Consider the following 14,493-nt stretch of genomic DNA (forward strand, 5'->3'; position numbering starts at 1 on the left):
GGGGTGCTGTGAACTTATCATTAAACCTAGCTGTGACCTCACTGAACGTTTCCCTTTGTGTCTCACAACACAAGGGGGCAGTCACAGCCTGCCCACTAAAGACAACTCTCTTCCTCCACGCAAAACAACAAGCACCTAATAACACACACACCCTTCACTAAAAAATTTTAAAATCATAATGGCGACTCCTACACCAGCCTCGGAGTCCCCATCTGGGGAGAGGACCATAAATGTCCCCAGGTCAGACTGCCTTTCTGTCGACGACCCTAAGTGTCTTGACACCTTCCCAAACTTTTTCTTCATTAACTTCTGTAACATTCGCGATCTAAGATCTAAATTTCAATCTGTAGAACACCACCTCTCCTCTTCTAAACCTCATCTTCTTTTCCTCTCTTGAACTCAGGTGTCTGCGGCAACTGACAGTAGCCCCTTTTCTGTTCCTTCCTACTTTCTCTATCCTCATTTTCGATCCAAAGCTGCATGCTGCGTTTATGTGCGCAGCGACTTAACCTGCTCTCGTGCCCACGCTCTTGAATCTTCCGAGTTTTCCACCATCTGGCTACGACTACAGAGTCACTCTCAAACTAAATTTATCTGTGCTGTATACCTCTCACCTAACTCCTCTGACTATAAGAAATTCTTTGATTACTTAACTTCCAAAGTGGAGCACATTCTGACTCTCTTCCCTTTTGCAGAGATCTCCATTCTTGGAGACTTCAATGTTCACCACCAGCTTTGGCTTTCCTCTCCCTTCACTGACCATCCTGGTGAACTAGCCTACAACTTTGCTATCCTCCACGACCTAGAGCAATTGGTGCAACACCCTATTCATATTCCTGACCGTCTTGGAGATACGCCCAACATTCTTGACCTTTTCCTGAGCTCTAATTCTTCTGCTTATGCTGTCACCCTTTCTTCTCCATTGGGCTCCTCCGATCACAATCTCATATCTGTATCTTGTCCTATCGCTCCAATCCCTCCTCAGGATCCCCCTAAGCGAAGGTGCCTCTGGCGTTTTGCCTCTGCTAGTTGGGGGGACCTGAGGAGGTATTTTACTGATTTTCCTTGGAATGACTACTGCTTCCGTGTCAGAGACCCGTCTTTGTGTGCTGAGCGCATAACAGAGGTGATAGTGTCTGGCATGGAGGCGTACATTCCTCACTCTTTTTCTCGACCTAAACCTTCTAAACCTTGGTTTAACACAGCTTGTTCTCGTGCTATACATGATAGAGAGGTGGCCCACAAAAGGTACTTAAGCCTTCCATCACCAGAATCTCATGCACCTTATATTTCTGCCCGGAACCATGCCAAGTTTGTTCTCCAACTAGCCAAAAACTCCTTCATTAACAGAAAGTGTCAAAACCTTTCAAGATCTAACTCCCCTCGTGACTTCTGGCATCTAGCCAAAAATATCTCCAATATATATATATATATATATATATATATATATATATATATATATATATATATATATATATATATATATATATATATATATATTTAGTGCCCTCTAAGGGGTGTGCTGTTCCCTTGTGGCACACGATAATTACAAATCCTATCACTGGATTAAGAGAAATACAAGTACTGACACTTTTATGATTTTTAATAAATAATGGAATAATCCGAAATAATAATAATAAAAAGAAAGCAATTCAGAAATACAAAATAAATGGTAGCGTATTCTTCAATTACATAATTCAGAAATACAAAATAAATGATAGCTTACTCTTCAGTTACATAATTCAGAAATACTAAATAAATGGTAGCGTATTCTTCAATTACATAAAAACTACGATGGAGATATTTTCGCGACTACTGAGTTGTGGGGGAGACCAGAGAATAAATAAATAAATAACAAATATATACCCAAAAAGTATGTATAGACCTGAGGACAGTCTCACACGGTGATCTCGAACCAGGTGGTTTCACTAGTCCCGTGGAGAAAACCAACAAAAACAGAACGAAAAAATGCGAATATCTATCCACTCAGAAATAGTTTATCAACAGGAATATCTGAGGGGAATCCAAGAGGGTCTGAGGAGAATCCGAGAGAGACTGCTTTAGTAAAATTATTGTTAAATAAACACTTACTTAATATTACAGGAATGGAGGGGGAGACTATCAGACTGCATGCTCACCTGAGGAGAATCCGAGAGAGACTGGCTTTGCTTGTGAGGAAATCGGCGGGAAACTAAGGATAAAGGTTTCCAATGGGGAAATTTATTAAGTTATAATTTTGTTTTTAGTGGGGGGGGGCGACTAGGTTGTGAGTTCAGGGATGAAAAATATGAATAATTAAGTTACTGTTTACTTTATAGTTGTTACTTTAAGAAGTTTAATTCAATGGACTTTTGAAATCAATTGGGGAATTAGTCAAAGTCTGGTATCTCTTCCCGGCTTGCGTAGCAACAGGGGTAACAGGGCAGCGAAGCAAAGAAGACTTATCAGATTCGTCAACCTCATTGGCGCGGCGTAATTATCTGGGATTTGTTTGGGCTGGTTTAAGACCTTACCATTATAGAATTAATTTTATCGTATTAAGGGCTCCCCATTCTCTGGGATTAGGTGAAAAATTCACCTCTATAACCTGGCCAAGCAGGAGAAATTACGTTTATTCACGGGGTAAATTTGTTATAGAAGTGGTCAACACAGTGACGCTGAGAGGGGGGGGGGGGGAAAAAGCAAGGACAAAAGGACACAGAGGAGAGGAGGGGAAGGGGAGGGGTTAGTCACATGGTACTGAGATTCTGGTCATCCTCGCACATTACATGGGCCTTAGCCTAGGAAAAAAAGTAGAAATATACATAATTAATTTCCCAGCACTACATATATATATATATATATATATATATATATATATATATATATATATATATATATATATATATATATATATATATATATATATATATATTCATCCCACGTGTCCCCATGGCCAGCCAGTCTATTCTAATTTTCCTTTCTCCTTCTCTACCTCTCAAGGGAACTCACACCTTCCTTCCTGTCCTTAGGGAAAACACCTGCCTTCAATCTGAGTCTTCCTCCTTGGTCATTGGCCAAAATAACGACCTCTGCCATTGGCTCCTTCACCTCATTTCCTGGCATCTCACTGATCATTCTTCATCCCAGTTGAATTCGTGACCCACTTCACTGACATAAATAGAGCCTGCATGCGTAGCTAGAGTCAGTCTCGGCCAGTCCCAGTCAGAGTCTGAGAGAGTTTCGCTCAGTCAGAGTTACAGTCAGTCAGTCTTTCGAGAGAAGCAGTCTTGAGAGACGCTGCTCAGTCATCATCAGTTCACAAGCAGCCAGTTCATATAAGTTCAGAGAAAGACAGAACAATAATTCGTTACGTCTATAATCTACTGTCTCATCTCTTATCACGTGTGTATATTCTATTATTAAATCAAGAACAACTCTGGTAAATCGTGTCTTTTACTCGCACATATCAACTTACTACCTACGACCTCCACGCTACCAACAAGACCAAGTTCACTATCCAGTTTTCCACGCTACCACACACCAAGCTCTTCATCTGAACCAGCGGTGACAAGCATCATCTCAACAGAAGCGGGAAGTTACAGTGGTAACATCAACCAGGAACAATAGTGGAGGGGTAGCATTCAATCATCAACAATGGTGGATCTCAATTTAGAACAGAAGAAACATATGATTTATTATGTACCTGGTTGGCATATGCAGAGTTTGGCTAATGTTAGACAGATATTCAAATTTAAATCAAAATGCAACCATGTCTGCAGTAGATGTTGAAGGCACTAGAATATATTTCAATTTTCCATGCCTCTCTCTCTCTCTCTCTCTCTCTCTCTCTCTCTCTCTCTCTCTCTCTCTCTCTCTCTCTCTCTCTCTCTCTCTCTTAGTGCTGCTGGCATGGTCAGTTCTTTTATCATGTAATGACTCATTTTGTCTAATAAGGAGGCTCCGGCATACCAACATTACCAAAGCAGGGATATTCGTTTTGTTATAATCGTTACCAGATTGGGAATCACCGTAACCACGAAAACAACGACTGTGAAATCAGATCGAAGTGTTGGTAATGCCCGTCACCAGGCTGGTAAGGCTCTTGCTTGGGAACATTACCAAGCGGCTGTGAGTGATATCAGCCCTAAAAGGGAGTCCAGGGCGGTCTGTGTGTTACCATGGCCGGGAGTAAATGAGCCATACGTCTGGTAGTGAAAATAGAGGTGCGCGCGCACCTGGTCACTTGAAACTAGCAGGTCACTTAAACCTACGACACAGGCGTCAAACAGGGGAACTTTTGCGAATCTGGGAACAAAAGGGATCTGCGCATGCGTGGAATGTTGATACCGACAGATATACTGCATCACACCCGGCTTCCAGCTACTAGACAAACCTGCTTTATGCTTTGCAACAGCGATCTTTGTGAATTATGACTAAATATATGCCATGAGAGGAATGCAAAAAATCCGCGAGAGAGAGAGAGAGAGAGAGAGAGAGAGAGAGAGAGAGAGAGAGAGAGAGAGAGAGAGAGAGAGAGACTATTTCACAATCGCTTCATGCTGTTGTGATCGTTAAAAATGAGTGGTGATGTCCATTACCTACAACAAATCCGATATCACACGTTTTTTGCGGCGTTGTTTGTTTTGATCCTTATCAGAAATTGGAACCTTCGGTAACGCTGGCTTGGGAGCTGCTGGGCCTCCCCAATGGAATTTATCAGTTTCAAAGCATTTACTTCTTGCAAATGTCACAAGTTCATATCCTCTTGTACTTGTATTCCTAAATTGTATTTTAAAATAATTTAACAATACAACATCATTTTGTAGGCTATAATAATATGATGATGAAATCTAAGAAGAATTTGGATGACGGCGTGAATTCACCACCAGCTGATGAAACCTTCACTATCTGTCACCCTTATTTCATCTACTACGCCTCCTTGGTTAAAAACTGTAATAATCCTCACATATGCATAGGGTGTACGGAATTTGTCAACTAAGAGAAATATTAGATAATATTGAAATAACCTTATCATTTCCATCAGAAGGCTAGGCTCGCTTCCGTTAGGCTAGGTTTAGATTAATTCAGTTCATTAATTTAATTTTGAGAGAGAGAGAGAGAGAGAGAGAGAGAGAGAGAGAGAGAGAGAGAGAGAGAGAGAGAGAGAGAGAGAGACTTAACCTAACCTAACCTAACCTAACCCAAACCAACGCAACTTAACCCGACCCAACCCAACCTAACCTAATCCAACCTAACCTAACCTAACCGCAGTAGAGATAACCGTACACTGCAAAGGATGAGAGCCACTCGCCAACGGTGATGAGCGCACTGCTCCGTGGTCTAGCGTTTGGCAGGGCATCAACATCCCACAGATCCCTTTTGTTCCTGGATTTGCAGAGGCTCCGTATTTGACACCTCACCAGTGTTGGTTGACTCGAGATCCATCTAGAACTGGGGATCAGCGCATGTGTGAACAAAATGCTAAATGTACGGTTCGATGCCTCATTTGTGCCCTGCTGTCATGGAGTGAGCATCTTCCTGCTGCTCTGAGGATGAATTCAGAAGATGGTATATTCGGCTTATGGTTTCTTGGGACGGTTTGAATACTCAGATACATTATCTTCGTGTCTAATGCTATTGTTCTTATATTAGTTAGACTACGTTAGGTTTAGTTATGTTAGGGTAGGTTAGGTTTTGTTAGGTTAGGTTTAGTTAGGTTAGGTGTAGTTAGGTTAGGTTTGGTTAGATTAGGTTAGGTTAAGTTAGGTTTCCCAAGAAACCATGAGCCAAATATATCATCAGCTATTCAAATGGATGTGTAGTGTTTACAAGCATCGAACCGTACATCTGGCATGGTGTTCTGGCATGCACTGATCCCGAGCTTTGGACAGACCTGGAGTGAACTGGTGTCATAGGTTTTAGTGACCAGCTGGTTTCAAGTTACCAAGTATGCGCGCCGCCCTATCTTCACTGCCAGACGTATGGTTCATTTACTCCCAGCCACGGTTGTATCACTCAACAATTATTATTATTATTATATATATGTATATTCACCATTTCATATATCCATCCCACATGCCTATGTCCATCATCCATCCTCAAGTCTTCACCTTATGTGCATAAACATCGTACAAAACACAAGGTATACTTCACACATCCTCCTAACTTAGCACTTTCTTCAATTAACATTCGATATGCTGGATTATTCAGTGGCATTACCACAGATGTTACGTGTCACTATCATACAAGGCTTTCTTTGACACGGGTGCTGCAGTTAACCTTATCAAAATGGATACATTTCTCAGATTCTCTTCATCTTCTCAGGATCACATCACTACATTACCTCCTGATATAAATCTCAATGGTATATCTGGGAAAATTATCTTACCTCAGAGGAAAGTATTCTCATCACTGTCTTCATCACCACAGGAACCAGATATATGTGATTATTTCTACACTGTATCAGATGTATCTTTCAATGCTGATCTCATAGTCCTCAACACCATCTGCAAATATGACGTCAATCTTTTCCCTGCCATCAATGAAATCGCTCTAGGGGATATTTATATTCCTAATGTTCTTCCTTCCGATGCTTCCTCTCTTTTGCTGATGTAGTGACATCTGTTGCAACTTTTCCTTCCACTACTGATCAGATGTTATCTACACGAGATTCTTGTGTTACGTCATCCAAATTGCCAGTCTCACAGCTTCATTCTCAGTCACCTTCCCAGTTGGACTACGGTGTAACTCCTTGTAAACACATTTTGCTGGCAGATCCGGTAACGCTATCTGAATGTGTTTTATATCTTGTAAACGATAAGGTTAAATATGCTGTATCAGGCACTGGTATCCTCTGTTACCCACAACAATCTCCATACAAAGGTGTTCAGTTAGAATTCGTCCTTACTACAATCGATGACAATGGATTCTGCAAAATCGGGCTGAAAAATGTCACATCTACGCCTGTCAAGCTCAAAGCAGGTCTGTTACTCAGTGAAGCCTTGCCTTACTCTGATAAAGTTGTAATCTTGGATGAATTATCTTCTTCCTCTATCAATAATGTATCTGCATCTGACAGCCACGACATGTCTTCTCTCCCGCCTATCACGGATTATCACATGTCTGTGCTTGATTTCCCAGAATCTCAATATGAATTACCCGCTCTCTTAAACTCTTTCTGGAACGTTGTCTCGCTCCTTAGTGAACCTCTGGGCCACATAGACGTCATCACTCATTCTATCTACCTGACGCCTGGGTCCAAACAATCTTACATCCCCAGCAACATAGTGCCACACAGCCGTCGTGTTCTGCTTGATGAAGCTGTGCGAGCTATGTTGTCGTGTTCTGCTTGATGAAGCTGTGCGAGCTGTTACTTCAGGATGTAAAGGAACTTGCTTGTTCACCTCATAACGATCCCTTGTTATTCGTTCCAAAGAAACAAGCGATTGGCGTGTCGTTGTCGATTTCAGGAAACTAAACGCATCTACCATTCCTGACAGTTATCCTATGCCGAGGTTAGGTGATCTTCAGTCTCTCGGTGATTCAAAAACGGTATTTTTCACCCTAGATTTACACACACACAGGATTCTTCCAAGTTGAATTAAAGGAAATTTCACGATCATATACTGCTTTCACAATCTCCTCTGGCCAATTTAGGTTCAAACGCATGGCTCAAGATCTACTAACTCGCCTCTAACGTTCCAGAGATTGATGAATTCTGTTCTCTCAGATCTCATTCGTAAGTGTGTTCTGCTTCCTTGATGACGTTATCATTGCATGAAAGTGTAGGAATGATATTCAAAGTTGTTTCTCCCAGCGAGACTTCATTTCTTCCTTCGGAGACAAAACAGAAAGTAGATCGGAGACGGAGGTGGTGCGGTGACGAGTGCACACGCCTGACTGCCGCTATCCTCACCCACTCCTCGCTCCTCAACTCACACAGCCTCCCCTGGCGACTAATAACAATGCTTAAACACAACAGTACCTTAACTACACCTCCCCCAGATACTAACGAACGCATCTCATTAACCTTTTAACATGAACAAGGAACAATTTTTATTCACACGGAAAACATACAGTTTCATTCACAGCAGAATCGGACGACAAGCCTTCTTTCCTGTCCAGATCTCGGCAGCTCTCTCTCTGTGTGTGTGTGTGTGTGTGTGTGTGTGTGTGTTCCTCCCCCCGCCCCCTTGGCTGGGCTCGCTCTTCTTGGCTTCCTCCCCACCCTGAGTGGTTCAGCAGGGTGACGCAGTCCAGTGATCCACTTTTCGGTTTCTTCTTCCTTTTTCTCCTTTTTCTCAATTTGTGTTCTTCCGTTATCATCCTGGGGGGAAGGTCGCGGACGTGCCTCGGGACTCCATTAACTCTGACTGCTTGTTCTAAAAGTATGCCGGTAACCCTTCTCGTGCCGTACCTGGTGTCGCATCGTGCGTGTGGAGGCTTCACCCACACGTTGTCGCCCACACTGTTACGAGAGTGGACATCCTGCTCAGTGGTAACAGCTTTTGAACGGTCGACATCTTTAACACTTACTTCGTAGCGATACAGCATGCTAGCAGGAGTTGAGCATGGTGATTCATTCCTTGGCGACGTGTTGTACCGATACACAGCCTCAGCGATGGAGCACTCCTTCCTGGCCGCGATGGTCATGACTGTACGATGGCAGCGTTCAACAATACCATTGCCAGATGCCACATACGCGCATCTGAAACGTAAAGAAATTCCCCACTCTTCTGCGAAGCTTCTAAAACGTCTACTGCGGAATCCTGTATCGTTGTCCAGAAGAATTTCGCGAGGGGGCGCCGCGCTCGTAAAACACCGATTCCAGTTCCACCACACAGGCTGCAGTTCGTAGTCGCAGCTGCTGCCATATCGAGAAACGTGAAGGTCTGTGATCCACTAGGGTCAAGTACTGGCGAGCGGCGTGATGGGTGATGTCGATGCCGATTCGCTGCCACGTTTCTTTCACCTCCAGTACACCAGCCTGCCACCTCTCAGAAGCAGGATCGATGGATCGACACACCTGACAACTCGACATCACTTGTTGAACTTGACGTCTCACGTCTGGGTCTGGGTCGTCGCGTCTGACAAAATGTAAAGTTCGTCTAACACCTGGGTGACCACAATCATGATGTAATTTCACGATGTTACGATGCTGCTCCTCCACACACGCCGCTGCGCACACTACGTTACTCTTCTGTCCCTCAGGGCACACTTCAGTTTCGTCTGGGGTGGTCAGCCACTCCCGAGGAACTCTGGTCAGCGCATCCGCCTTGTTTACTGCAGAATTCACTCTGTGCACAGTCAGTTCCAAACTGTATTCTTCACAGATCGCTTTCAAGGTGTTCAAGTGCCTGCAAATGAGCATTTCTCCCGCTGCTTTTGTTTTCAAACGGGCCTAATTGCACACCACAAGAGGACTTAGCTATCACACCCCCCACAGCTGCAATACTATTCATGCCCAAAATGACGTCAGAGTTCAGAGGTCTGAACTTCACCACTAACACATCAATCTCCACAGAGATTCCATCTCGAGTCAACACATTCACTCGTCTTACACCGACACACTACTGACGTTCTCCGTAAATCGTCAGTAAGTCCACTTTCTTCTCACTCCAGCTCGAACAACACGATGCTCATCGAACATCCAGTATCGATCAGCACGCTCCTCTTGACACCATCGACAGTCACATGAATCACAAGCAGCGCCGTATTCACAGCACATGAAAGGAGTCGGCGCTAACGCCCCCCCTCTCACGCAGTTTCCCGGGCAGGAAGCAGCGATGTGTCTTTACATTAATAGCAGGTGACCCGGCCGCTGCGATCGCCTCTCCGTCGTGGTCTTTGCATCAAGCAGTCCTGGGCCAAGTGGTTCGGCATTCGACAGTTGTAACACATGAAATTCTGTTTCCTTGTTGGTGGACTATCGCAGCTGCGTGTCGCATCCCATCTCAACTGTGCCGCTGCCGAAGCGCTGTTCTCTTCCCTCAGCAGCACTTGTGCACGCTCAAGGACTTGTTCGTTTCATTGCTTCAAGGCGTGTTCCCGCCCGAAGCAGCCGGCGGACAGTGTCTGGTAGACCAGCAACGAATGCACACGAGAGGGCGGTGTCGCTCACGCCCCCAAAAAGGGATAACAGACGACGTAGATCACCGAGGTAAACGTCAACTACCTCGTCGCTCTTCAATCGTTGAGACATGAACAACTCGTAAACTAGTCCACAACAAAGACAAAATACAGGGCACCCTTCACCTTCTCAAAGTCTTTCTTCTCGCTGTCATCCAATTGCTGATATACTGCGCATGCACCCCCGGGGAGTCGTAGAGGAACGACAGTGGTCAAGTCTTTGACGTTCCTCAGGCGACACACTAACTCAGCCTTCTCGAACCACTCAACAACAGGATGGGAGGTCCCATCGAACTCAGGAATAATTTACACGTCGAGTGTCCAACATCGTCAAAGCCTAGAAACAGAATGTAGGAAGAACATTCAAAGTTGTTTCTCCCAGCTAGTCTTCATTTCTTCCCTCAGTGACAAAACAGATGTAGGTGGGAAACAGAGGTAGTGAGGTGGCAAGTGCCCACGCCTGACTGCCGTTATCCTCATCCACTCCTCCCTCCACACCTCACACAGCCCCCTCGAGACTAATAACAATGCTTAAACACTTACAATAGTACCTTAACTACACAGTCTTTACAGGATCATTTTCACACACAGTCTCTCGTTCTTTCATGCTTTCAAGCTGCTGGCGTAAAGATCAAACTCAGCAAATGCTCGTTTCTCAAACAGCAAGTCAAATTCCTTGGTTACAAAGTCGACAGAGATGGTATTCACACTTTAAATGACAAGGTAAATGCTGTGGAAAATTTCCCCGGTCCTACTAATATTGATCAGATCAGGCAATTCATCGGCCTCGCTGGATTTTATCGCTAGTTCATCCAAAATTTCAGCCTTATCGCTCAACCTCTCACTCATTTGCTCAAGAAAAATGTTGCATTCATCTGGCCTGAAAAGGAACAAGATGCCTTTGATCTTCTCAAAAACTGCCTTGTGTCAAGCACCAGTCCTTGCTTCTGACGCTTCTGGCTTTGGAATCGGTGCTGTTCTCATGCAGAAAGATTCACTTGGTAAACATCGCGTATTAGCTTATGCTAGCAGACTTCTCAACAAGGCAGAGCAAAATTATGATGTTACAAAGCGTGAAAGTCTCACCGTGATCTGGGCGTTACGTCATTTCCGTGAACTCATCTTAGGCTATAAAATTCATGTCCCCACTGATCATAATGCTGTCACAGAGATCTTCAAAGTCAACAACTTCACAGGTCAATTTGCTCGCTGGCATCTCACGATTCAAGGGTTTAATCCTACATTTTCATATATTCCTGGTATGGCAAACTCAGTGGCAGACGTACTGTCTAGCAATGTGCCGCTATCTCCGCCATCTCGGACAATCCTGCCATGCCAACCATGGATGAAATATTGAAACATCAATATTCAGACGCCTTCTGTTCTAGTGTTGCTTATTACTCGAATCTGGTGATGAGACAAATCTTCTTAAGTTGCAAGTGAATGATGATACGTTTTTCAAGCAAGATGGTCTCTTGTATAAGTCAAGTGATGTCTTTAATGACGATTCTAGCGTGCGTTTACCTCAGCTCGTGATACCTCAGTCTCTACCATACTTCACCTCATTCACGACTCACCACATGCAGGACATCCAGGTCGGGACAGATGCCTTGCACAAGCAAAACAATCATATTTATGGCTGACTATGAGGAAAGATATCTTTCAACACTGTGCGCTCTGTCGTCAGTGTGCTTCACACCCCCCATCACTCGCAAACGACAGTTTATCACTTCCGTACTCGATCGCTTCCGACCTTGGGATTCAGTCTCTGTTGATTTGTTCAAACTTCCACTTACAGAGACCGGTTATCAGTGTCTTCTAGTTTGTGTGGATAGTTTCACTCGTTTCACCATTCTTGTTGCTCCCAAGGACAAAACTGCAACTTCTGTTGGTCGCGCGGTCATTGACAACATAATTTGTTCTTATAATTCTCCTCGTGTCATCTTATCTGAAAATGGCGCTGAATTCAATAACTCTGTCTTACTGGAGATTCGTAAAGAATTTCATATCAAGAAATGTAACATTGTTCCTCACTCACCCAGTTCAAACAGCAAAGTAGAGCGTTGTAATAAACGTATCCTCGACGTTCTACGTTACATAACAGATGCAAAATACTCATGGGACGAATGGCTTCCTCATATAGCATGCTCTATCAACTCAGCAATCCACTCCACCACCAACGAGTCTCCACATTTCGTTCTGTTTGGTACCGACATATCGCCGCAATGTTGCATCTCTAGCTGTCTTCTACCATTATTTTCATGCTAACTGCTCTTCTGTTCTTGCTAACTGCATGCCTCCCCTCCTCCCGCGGCCTCGCTGCACAAGACTTTCTTCTTTCTCTCATCTCTATTCTGTCCACCTCTCTAATGCAAGAGTTAACCAGTATTCTCAATCATTAATTCTTTTGTCTAGTAAACTCTGGAACTCCCTGCCTGCTTCTGTATTTCCACCTTCCTATGACTTGAATTCGTTCAAGAGGGAGGTTTCAAGACACTTATCCTTCAATTTTTTACTACCGCTTTGGACCCTTTTCTGGGACCGGCATTCAGTGGGCTTTTTTTTATTGGATTTTTGTTGCCCTTGGCCAGTGTCCTTTCTACATAAAATAAAAAAAAATGAATTTCTCTACAGCGTGCCGCGTCCTGTCTACATGGATGACTACGTCAAATGTCGTCTCCGCGATTTTCATTTCACTCATAAGCTCATTCATGATTGCCTCACTGCATCGCAATCTGAAATGCTGCAGAAATAACATCGTAGAGCGACAGATTCTTCCATTGAAATCGGTGACATAGTCTTCGCCAGAGTTCACAAACGTAACTCTAAATTAGATCCATTGTTCTTTGGGCCACACCGTGTAATCGAATCTCTCCATGGCCACAAAGTAAAAATTCTAGGTCTCAAAACCTAAGGAGAACAGATCGTCGATGTCGATCATCTGAAGTGTGTGAACAAGGGATTTGATGATGAGTGTGAACATCAGGTATCATTAAGTACTGATTTAACATCCTTCAAGCGACTCAGGCTTAACCTCACACACACATTCTTCTTACAGACTGAAACTTCGTTTCCATTCCAAGGTTTAATCATCCAATTTTAATATCATGTATATATGTGAATATTTATCTTTACTTATATGTGTTGTACATGTATTATATTATCTTATCATGTCTGTATGTTATTATTAAGATTCTCGTTCCGTACTCTCTCACTGATATCATGTATTATCTGTTAATTGCTTACATCTTACTGCTCTCTTTATTGTTATGTCCAAATGCAAGGGCGCATTTTTCGTGCAGGAAGGCAACTGTATCAGTCTCAACAATTATTATATATATATACGAGTATATATATATATATATATATATATATATATATATATATATATATATATATATATATATATATATATATATATATATATTCACCATTTCATATATCCATCCCACATGCTTGTGTTCATATTCATCCCACGTGTGCCCATGGCCAGGCAGTCTACTCTATTTTCAACCTTTCTCTTCCTTCTCTACCTCTCAAGGAAATTTCACACCCACTTCCAGTCCTTAGAGAGAACACCTGTGTTCGCTCTGAGTCCTTCCTTCTTAGTCATTGGCTAAAATAACGAGATATCCTATTGTATCCTTCACCTCATTTTCTGGCATCTCATTGGTCATTTCTTCTCCCCAAAAACTAAACCGTGATCCACTTAGCCCAGATAAATATAGCCCGCAATGTAGTCTCACTCTCACTCACTCAGTCCCCGTCCGAGAGTCATTCACGAGTAGTCAGTCTTGATCTCTCACTCAGTTCCGCTCAGTCACAGTCAGTCTTGAGAGACGCTGCTCAATCATTCATATCACTTCAGAGAGAACAATCAATCGTCACGTTATAATCTCGTCTCGTATCAAGTGTGTACATTCTAGCTATTATTAAATCAAGAAAGAAAGAAGAATAAGACGCATCATAAATGTCTTGTACTCGCATGCATCGACAATATCATCTTACTACCCACGACCTCCAAGCAACCAGAAATACCAAGCTCAATACCGGTCCTCCACGCTACCAACACACCAAGCTCCTCATCTGATCCAGCAGTGGCAAGCATCATCAACTGGACAAGTACATCATCTAAACTCAGAACAGTAGTAAAGAAGAGGAAAGGTAAAACAATCCTAGAACAAGTGGAGATCAGCGGTAGTCAGTCAAAACAGGAAACAAGTGGTGAGCATCAATCCTGTCCCTAAATCAAACAATCTAGAACACGTCAATGCACAGACCTCCCTGTATCCCCTCTTTATTAAGAACACTTTTTTTATTCTCGGAAGAACGTTTAGGCGTTGGCGGAGATCCGTTAGCTACTATGCCACATCACACAATTTC

The 14,493-nt window shown here is 43.2% G+C and overlaps 1 protein-coding gene and 1 long non-coding RNA gene across 2 annotated transcripts in view; one reads left to right on the plus strand and one right to left on the minus strand.

Moving 5' to 3' along the window:
• The window catches only part of LOC135091478 (creatinase-like), a 61,708-nt gene that overhangs the window by 10,840 nt on the left and 36,375 nt on the right, over positions 1-14,493 (plus strand). The window lies entirely within an intron of this gene.
• LOC135091190 (uncharacterized) lies at positions 1,804-2,820 on the minus strand. Its single transcript, XR_010262427.1, has 2 exons — positions 2,139-2,820; positions 1,804-2,034 (listed from the first exon to the last, which is right to left on the minus strand). It is a non-coding gene; the product is annotated as an uncharacterized LOC135091190 (long non-coding RNA).

This window comes from Scylla paramamosain, chromosome 37 (assembly GCF_035594125.1).
Source record: "Scylla paramamosain isolate STU-SP2022 chromosome 37, ASM3559412v1, whole genome shotgun sequence".
Classification (NCBI taxonomy): Eukaryota; Metazoa; Arthropoda; class Malacostraca; order Decapoda; family Portunidae; genus Scylla; species Scylla paramamosain.